Source organism: Haemaphysalis longicornis, unplaced genomic scaffold, assembly GCF_048455015.1.
Source record: "Haemaphysalis longicornis isolate Haplotype H1 unplaced genomic scaffold, Haemaphysalis longicornis Haplotype H1 scaffold_10, whole genome shotgun sequence".
In the NCBI taxonomy this organism is placed as follows: domain Eukaryota; kingdom Metazoa; phylum Arthropoda; class Arachnida; order Ixodida; family Ixodidae; genus Haemaphysalis; species Haemaphysalis longicornis.
The window spans coordinates 52,915,745-52,925,783 of record NW_027526204.1 but is presented as its reverse complement, the minus strand read 5'-3'; the positions used below and the strand labels follow the sequence as shown (position 1 = coordinate 52,925,783).

General features: G+C 47.3%; 1 non-coding gene across 1 annotated transcript; it reads left to right on the top strand.

The window, feature by feature from the left end:
• The first annotated feature begins 5,473 nt into the window (after positions 1-5,473).
• Positions 5,474-5,546, top strand: Trnai-gau (transfer RNA isoleucine (anticodon GAU)). Its single transcript has one exon. It is a non-coding gene; the product is annotated as a tRNA-Ile (tRNA).
• Positions 5,547-10,039: the final 4,493 nt, after the last annotated feature.

Genomic DNA, 10,039 nt, shown 5'->3' with positions numbered 1-10,039 from the left:
CATCAGAAAACTGATTGACGCCGCCCCACGCAACATCGCTCATTTCGTTCTGCACTTTGGCACTAACGACTTAAAGAACGACACCGCAGAATGCACCATCGAGGCCATGAAAACTCTTTTCACGATGTTCACACCAACAGGCCCAAAGCAAGGATAACCCTGACAACAGTACTTCCCAGGATCGAAAACAAATACAAGCCAGACATACCCCAGACACACAGACTTCTAGTTCACTCACAAAGGTCAGCTAAGCTTAACGACTTCATCATGTACCTTGGACACAACACAGGAAACGTTGACATCATCCACCACGCAAACATTCACCACGACCCCCTAGGACGCCTGGCCAAGGACGGACTACACCCTAACTTTCGAGGCGTCCTACTGATTTCCTAAAACATCAAGCACAGGCTGAGGAACACATTTAAGGTGACGCTCCCAACTTCACGTATCAACCTCCCGTCTCCGGCCAGCACAGAACAACAGAACCAACCCAACACCCCCAACGGTAGCGAAATGCCATGTCCACCTAAGAACAGCACATGTGACGCCAGCACACAAACCGTGGATGTGGCCGCAACACCAGCTGTAAAGCACGTGAGCGAACAACAACTCGACCCACCAAAGACAACACGCTCATGGTTCACGCAGACCCCAACATGCAGTATAACGCAAACAGGCACCCAAACAGGCATCGATGTGAACCTCACCCCTAGCAGCCCCCCTAAACTACTGACTCCAAGCAAAAAAGTGTCACCCCGGAGGTCTGCTCGGAACAAACACAAATGACTACCACCGAGTAGGCCGTATGCTCCAACCCCTAAATCCCGCTCTTTCCTCAAAGCTCGAAAACTAGCCGGCAAACAAGCCAACTACAGATTTCATCTAAAAACGTACTCCTTGTATCTCCAAAGCAAAAAGATCCTCAAAGGCCTCCGCCTAAAAGTTAGATGTGCCCTTGGTGAGCTCCCTCCTGAACTAGCTGCCAGGTGGCAAGATATTCTGAATAATGCTTCTCTTTCCCTCCTAGAAATTCTTAGAGAACACTGTACTAGCCAACTCAGCCTCTTCAACGACCAGATTGAAGCTCTTCCATTAACCGAGCTGGAGAAACTAGATCTCAATATTTTCATAAATCGTAAGGAAAATGATCTTAGCAATAAGCAAGCGGCTAAGTTTCAGCGTGACCAACTTCGCTCGCAAAATGCAGCATGTACTGTAAGAGATCAGCCTCTCAATAGCCGCGACTATGAAGCACTAGGTCATGTAATGTCCCCCCTCGATACAGAGATCGCTTTAATAGAACCTCCTCCCCCAGCCAATAATCCTATAGAAAAAACGAGCTCTCCCGCTACCTGCCCCAGCAACGTTATTGACATTTCCAAAACACTAACGGCCGGCGAAAAAGGTATCCTAGAACGAGGTTTAACTTTCTGTCCCACAAATAACAGTGTGAATGAATACGAGTTACACAAAGATCTCACTGAATTTTCTCGGAGAATGAGACTAAGCGAGTATTTTTCGGAAAAGCTGGACCAACCTGACATTAACGAACGCACCCTCCACCCTCCTAGCACTTGGACTCCAGATTTAGATCAATCTCCAGAATTGGATCTGTACTTAAAATCAGTATCAAGAGAAATTTTGGCAACAACTAAGCGATCAAACAAGCGCAAGAACCTAACTCCGTCGGAAGAAGTTACCCTGAATTGCCTATCAGCCAGAACCGACATAGTCATAAAGCCAGCCGACAAAGGTGGGAGTGTAGTTGGAACTGTAGTTGGAACCTATGGGAAAGTACAAAGATGAAGCTTATAGGCAGCTCAATAACCCTTGCCGCTACAAGCCCTTAGATAACGATCCGAGCCAGGAATACAGTCTAAAAATCCTTCAGACCCTCACAGATCTACGATCTAGAGAATTAATAACGACTACTGACTTAAATTTCATGAAACCGAATAATAAGCATGCAGGACGTTTTTACCTCATCCCAAAAGTCCATAAAGTCCCCGTAGACTTATTGTTCACTGCCGACATTCCTGGCAGACCCATAGTTTCGAATAACAATACCCCAACCGAAGTACTATCTCTGTTTCTGAATCATCATCTATCCGACATTCCGGCTCTTCTTCCTTCATTCGTTCAGGAGAGAGAGAGAGAAAATGACTTTATTGAAGGTTCCTGCGGAGGGTAGGGACCTCGGCCACGCAGGGCCTGCCCTTCCTAGACGAGGATTAGGTCGTCCCCGAAGCAGTGCCTCGCGGGCGTCGGCGCGGTCGGTGCGTGGTGGGTGTTCGGGTGTTGACCCGCCGACCCCCGACGACGCTTCCCTGCGCTTCTGCCCTGCGAGAGCAGCCTCGAGCAGTTGGATAGTTCGTAGTTGCACCTCGTGCTCACCCGAGTTCATGATATACGTAATGTCCTCGGGCAGGCGCGTTGCACCTTCTGCCTCCAGCGAGTGTCGGACACCCCCCACCTCCTCCGCATAATAAAAGAGATAAATATGGGCGGGCGCCTACCCAGTGGAACCCTCCTTGTTACTCTTGACGTTGCTGCATTGTATACAAACACTCCGTTCGCCGAAGGAATTGAAGCGGTTTCAAAATCTCTATCAGTTAATCCGCGCCAACATGCACCAGAAGTGTACATAACTTTGTTAAAACTAGTTCTAACTCTCAATTATTTTGAATTTGACTCTTCTTACTTTTTGCAAGTTTTTGGAACTAGCATGGGTACTCCATTCGCACCGACCTATGCCAACATTTTCATGGGGCAACTTGAAGCTACTCTATTAAGCTCCTTTCCGCATAAACCTCAGGTTTACCTCCGCTACATTGACGACATCTTTATGATTTGGGAACACGGTCGCGCGACTCTAGAAACGTTTATATCCCATCTCAATTCTTCGCATCCGACTATTAAATTCTCCTGCCAGTATTCTGAAAAAGAAGTGAACTTCCTAGATATTACCGTCATTCTAGACAACGGTAAACTTAAAACCACGCTTTTTAGAAAGCCAACAGACAGGCAGCAGTACCTAGATTATAAAAGCCATCACCCCAGACACTGCAAACAAGGGATCTTTGTAGGACAAGCCACCAGGCTTAGAAGAGTATTCAGTGATGACAGTGACTACGTAGAGCACCTAGACGAACTAAAGGCCACCCTTATGAACAGGAACCACCCCGAAAGCTCGCTCGATCAGGCGTACCAACGTGTGTCTAATCTCAAAAGGGATGACGTTCTCAAGAAACAGCGGCAAAACAAAAGCGCCAGGCCACCTGCCCTAATAACTAAATTTTCAAACGCCCTCCCAAACGTAAACAATATACTGCGGAAGTACTACCTCATTTTAGCCAGTAACGACCGACTTAAAAAGACTTTCCCGGAAGCACCGAGGGTTACCTACCGGAGAAACAGGAATCTAAAAGATATTTTAGTGCATGCTAAAACAGGGTCTTCAAAGCAACCAGTCATAGCCAGCTGCTCCCGCCCCAGATGCAAGACTTGTAGGCACCTGCAAACAGACTGCGTTTTAAAAAGCACAGCCAGTACTTATGTCCACAAGATTAATTCAAGGTTTACGTGCACTTCATCCAACATTGTGTATATGTTGGAATGCTGAATGTGCCACAAACAGTATATAGGTGAAACGAGCCAACCTATGAGCCTACGACTTAATGGTCACCGGGCAGATACTCTTAGCAAATCCTCCATAGCTGTAGCGCAGTATTTCAACCAACCAGGCCACAATTTTGATGACCTTAAGTTATATATACTTCAGTCAAATTTGAAGTCCCCTAGGGACAGGAAATACCGAGAATCCTACTTAATTCACAAATTCAACTCCATGGAACCTGCTGGAATTAATGCGTCTAAGGGCAACTTGGAATCCTTGCGATATTCACCGGGAATACAGCATTAGGCATTTTCGTGCATACACCTCATCCAAAGACTATGACCGTTGACTCTGCTCTGTACCTGGTCACCTAATTTCTTTTTCTTTTTTTTTTCATTCCTTAGTGTCTAGCTTAATACTCGCCCTCATGCCTCCAACCTTTGCTTTTGGAATTCAAATTTATTGATTTTTTTCTCTTTTTTTTACTCCGCGTGGTCTCGTGCCCCGTACGTCACTCTAACTTTATCTTTTCGTTTTTGAGTTTCAGGACAGGCCTGTACCAGGAATGTTGCCGTGGGTGACACGTGCCATTTCAGTTGCCGGGCCATTGCTTTTTCTTTTGTGTGTGGGTTTATGTGGTTTCCCTCCCTGTTTTTTTCTCCTTTTTTATTTTTTTCTTGACGTAGTTAGTTTCCCCCCGTCTCTATCTTTTCTTTTGACCTGAGGCTTGCAGATAGTTTCTGATAAGGACCCCACCCTCACCGCCTGGTCTGCTTCCGGCGGTTCTGAGATCCTTTTCCTATACCCCGCGGCGGGTCAATAAGCACCCTCTCATCCTTTCTGTCCAAAAATTCTACGAATATCAACCACCAGCTGACTTCCGTGTGACCTACTTCGCTGCTTAAACTCGACAACCTTCTTGGCCCCTCAATCTCTCCCCCGACACACTCCGAAACCAATCAGCTTGCTCAATTTCCCTTCCATCTTTCCCTCTCCTTTCACCTGGGGTCCTACCCCTATATAAACCCTGCCTGCCAGCGAGAGATTGCCCTGAGGAAAGCAAGTTCTCTTTGCTGAAACGTAGGCCACAATCGTGCTTTTACCTTGTTCGAAATTTTTTTTCTCTTGTATATATATATATATATATATATATATATATATATATATATATATATATATATATATATATATATATATATATATATTATAATGGGGTTTATTAGCAAATGGCTAGAGCGTGGTAACGGTTGCTGGTTGTACCAGATGCCAAGCTAGCTCGTCAGTCCACGCGCAGGTCTCTCAGCAAGATCCTTCTCGATGGGGCTGCTCCGATGACTGAGGCTCGCACATAGACGCAGTTGGGGAATTGACGCCACATGACAGTTAGCCTCGGTCTCAGTTGAGCACGCGCCCCTTTGGCCACACTGGCGCGCCTTCTAACGGCAACTATCTCTGTTACAATATATATATAAATATATATATACATAAATATATGTACATATATAGAATCAGAATAGGAGATGAGGGGCTCGCTGAATTCAAACAGAAATATTTTTTTACTGCCAAGCCTTAATTCTGTCTTAATTAAACCAGCCCTTCATTTCCTATTGTGATTCGTTACATGCATAGCGAGGGCCTCTGTTATGGCAGTCTTGGTGCCACCGTGAGCTTCAACAGGTTCAACGCTGGTAGACCACTCTCGACATGTCGTAGACACTCGAGTCAGAGCCCGGGAGTTCAAACGAAGGCCCACTTTACCCCGAGTAGTCCGAGTGGCGCTGGCTACCACCCCCAAACGCAGGAAACGAAAATACCTTAACGTAAATACCCCAAAAAATTGAGGGGAAAATAGCCCCGCCGGTAGCGTAGTGGTCATCGCACCAGACCGATATTCTGGAGGTCATGGGTTGGAATCTCACCCGGCGGGCATTTTTTCGCCCTATTCTTTCTATCTTTCAAAATTCTTTATCTGTGTCTATGACCTACCACATACTCCCCCTTGACTGCGAACCCTTATATAAATATATATATATATATATATATATATATATATATATATATATATATATATATATATATATATATATATATATCAAGGTTGCAGTCGTCATTGCCAGTGCTATTCGGCTTTTTTTTTTTTCGAAATATATAATAGGGCCGAATGACGTGTGCTTGTCACGTTTCTTTGATTCATTGATAAATAAGCGAAAATATAAGTCGAGAAAAAATCCGCCGTTTTCCGGGAGCGGGACTCGAACCCACATCTCCGCATAACCGGTGCGGTGCGTTAACCAATTACGCTATCCCCACAGCGGCTTCTCTCTCGACTTTAAAGCGGGGGTTTATATTTACAAGAGCTCTGAGGCCGGTCAACTAGCGCCGCCCCTCGACTACCGCGGGAGACGTAGAACGTCTTCTTTCCCAGCGGCCGCCACGTAGAACGTGGTCGGAGGTCGGGGTTAGCAATTGGCATATCCGAACTGCTGGAGCCAGTGCCTCGTAATGCATGTAGCAGAACAGAGAGATACGGGACGAGGGACTCGGAAAAGATACATATCAAGGTTGCAGTCGTCAATGCCAGTGCTATTCGGCTTTTTTTTTTTTTTTTTTTTTCGAAATATATAATAGGGCCGAATGACGTGTGCTTGTCACGTTTCTTTGATTCATTGATAAATAAGCGAAAATATAAGTCGAGAAAAAATCCGCCGTTTTCCGGGAGCGGGACTCGAACCCACATCTCCGCATAACCGGTGCGGTGCGTTAACCAATTACGCTATCCCCACAGCGGCTTCTCTCTCGACTTTAAAGCGGGGGTTTATATTTACAAGAGCTCTGAGGCCGGTCAACTAGCGCCGCCCCTCGACTACCGCGGGAGACGTAGAACGTCTTCTTTCCCAGCGGCCGCCACGTAGAACGTGGTCGGAGGTCGGGGTTAGCAATTGGCATATCCGAACTGCTGGAGCCAGTGCCTCGTAATGCATGTAGCAGAACAGAGAGATACGGGACGAGGGACTCGGTAAAGATACATATCAAGGTTGCAGTCGTCATTGCCAGTGCTATTCGGCTTTTTTTTTTTTTTTTTCGAAATATATAATAGGGCCGAATGACGTGTGCTTGTCACGTTTCTTTGATTCATTGATAAATAAGCGAAAATATAAGTCGAGAAAAAATCCGCCGTTTTCCGGGAGCGGGACTCGAACCCACATCTCCGCATAACCGGTGCGGTGCGTTAACCAATTACGCTATCCCCACAGCGGCTTCTCTCTCGACTTTAAAGCGGGGGTTTATATTTACAAGAGCTCTGAGGCCGGTCAACTAGCGCCGCCCCTCGACTACCGCGGGAGACGTAGAACGTCTTCTTTCCCAGCGGCCGCCACGTAGAACGTGGTCGGAGGTCGGGGTTAGCAATTGGCATATCCGAACTGCTGGAGCCAGTGCCTCGTAATGCATGTAGCAGAACAGAGAGATACGGGACGAGGGATTCGATAAAGATACATATCAAGGTTGCAGTCGTCATTGCCAGTGCTATTCGGCTTTTTTTTTTTTCGAAATATATAATAGGGCCGAATGACGTGTGCTTGTCACGTTTCTTTGATTCATTGATAAATAAGCGAAAATATAAGTCGAGAAAAAATCCGCCGTTTTCCGGGAGCGGGACTCGAACCCACATCTCCGCATAACCGGTGCGGTGCGTTAACCAATTACGCTATCCCCACAGCGGCTTCTCTCTCGACTTTAAAGCGGGGGTTTATATTTACAAGAGCTCTGAGGCCGGTCAACTAGCGCCGCCCCTCGACTACCGCGGGAGACGTAGAACGTCTTCTTTCCCAGCGGCCGCCACGTAGAACGTGGTCGGAGGTCGGGGTTAGCAATTGGCATATCCGAACTGCTGGAGCCAGTGCCTCGTAATGCATTTAGCAGAACAGAGAGATACGGGACGAGGGACTCGGTAAAGATACATATCAAGGTTGCAGTCGTCATTGCCAGTGCTATTCGGCTTTTTTTTTTTCGAAATATATAATAGGGCCGAATGACGTGTGCTTGTCACGTTTCTTTGATTCATTGATAAATAAGCGAAAATATAAGTCGAGAAAAAATCCGCCGTTTTCCGGGAGCGGGACTCGAGCCCACATCTCCGCATAACCGGTGCGGTGCGTTAACCAATTACGCTATCCCCACAGCGGCTTCTCTCTCGACTTTAAAGCGGGGGTTTATATTTACAAGAGCTCTGAGGCCGGTCAACTAGCGCCGCCCCTCGACTACCGCGGGAGACGTAGAACGTCTTCTTTCCCAGCGGCCGCCACGTAGAACGTGGTCGGAGGTCGGGGTTAGCAATTGGCATATCCGAACTGCTGGAGCCAGTGCCTCGTAATGCATGTAGCAGAACAGAGAGATACGGGACGAGGGACTCGGTAAAGATACATATCAAGGTTGCAGTCGTCATTGCCAGTGCTATTCGGCTTTTTTTTTTTTTTCGAAATATATAATAGGGCCGAATGACGTGTGCTTGTCACGTTTCTTTGATTCATTGATAAATAAGCGAAAATATAAGTCGAGAAAAAATCCGCCGTTTTCCGGGAGCGGGACTCGAACCCACATCTCCGCATAACCGGTGCGGTGCGTTAACCAATTACGCTATCCCCACAGCGGCTTCTCTCTCGACTTTAAAGCGGGGGTTTATATTTACAAGAGCTCTGAGGCCGGTCAACTAGCGCCGCCCCTCGACTACCGCGGGAGACGTAGAACGTCTTCTTTCCCAGCGGCCGCCACGTAGAACGTGGTCGGAGGTCGGGGTTAGCAATTGGCATATCCGAACTGCTGGAGCCAGTGCCTCGTAATGCATGTAGCAGAACAGAGAGATACGGGACGAGGGACTCGGTAAAGATACATATCAAGGTTGCAGTCGTCATTGCCAGTGCTATTCGGCTTTTTTTTTTTTCGAAATATATAATAGGGCCGAATGACGTGTGCTTGTCACGTTTCTTTGATTCATTGATAAATAAGCGAAAATATAAGTCGAGAAAAAATCCGCCGTTTTCCGGGAGCGGGACTCGAACCCACATCTCCGCATAACCGGTGCGGTGCGTTAACCAATTACGCTATCCCCACAGCGGCTTCTCTCTCGACTTTAAAGCGGGGGTTTATATTTACAAGAGCTCTGAGGCCGGTCAACTAGCGCCGCCCCTCGACTACCGCGGGAGACGTAGAACGTCTTCTTTCCCAGCGGCCGCCACGTAGAACGTGGTCGGAGGTCGGGGTTAGCAATTGGCATATCCGAACTGCTGGAGCCAGTGCCTCGTAATGCATGTAGCAGAACAGAGAGATACGGGACGAGGGACTCGGTAAAGATACATATCAAGGTTGCAGTCGTCATTGCCAGTGCTATTCGGCTTTTTTTTTTTTTTTTCGAAATATATAATAGGGCCGAATGACGTGTGCTTGTCACGTTTCTTTGATTCATTGATAAATAAGCGAAAATATAAGTCGAGAAAAAATCCGCCGTTTTCCGGGAGCGGGACTCGAACCCACATCTCCGCATAACCGGTGCGGTGCGTTAACCAATTACGCTATCCCCACAGCGGCTTCTCTCTCGACTTTAAAGCGGGGGTTTATATTTACAAGAGCTCTGAGGCCGGTCAACTAGCGCCGCCCCTCGACTACCGCGGGAGACGTAGAACGTCTTCTTTCCCAGCGGCCGCCACGTAGAACGTGGTCGGAGGTCGGGGTTAGCAATTGGCATATCCGAACTGCTGGAGCCAGTGCCTCGTAATGCATGTAGCAGAACAGAGAGATACGGGACGAGGGACTCGGTAAAGATACATATCAAGGTTGCAGTCGTCATTGCCAGTGCTATTCGGCTTTTTTTTTTTTTCGAAATATATAATAGGGCCGAATGACGTGTGCTTGTCACGTTTCTTTGATTCATTGATAAATAAGCGAAAATATAAGTCGAGAAAAAATCCGCCGTTTTCCGGGAGCGGGACTCGAACCCACATCTCCGCATAACCGGTGCGGTGCGTTAACCAATTACGCTATCCCCACAGCGGCTTCTCTCTCGACTTTAAAGCGGGGGTTTATATTTACAAGAGCTCTGAGGCCGGTCAACTAGCGCCGCCCCTCGACTACCGCGGGAGACGTTGAACGTCTTCTTTCCCAGCGGCCGCCACGTAGAACGTGGTCGGAGGTCGGGGTTAGCAATTGGCATATCCGAACTGCTGGAGCCAGTGCCTCGTAATGCATGTAGCAGAACAGAGAGATACGGGACGAGGGACTCGGTAAAGATACATATCAAGGTTGCAGTCGTCATTGCCAGTGCTATTCGGCTTTTTTTTTTTTTTTCGAAATATATAATAGGGCCGAATGACGTGTGCTTGTCACGTTTCTTTGATTCATTGATAAATAAGCGAAAATATAAGTCGA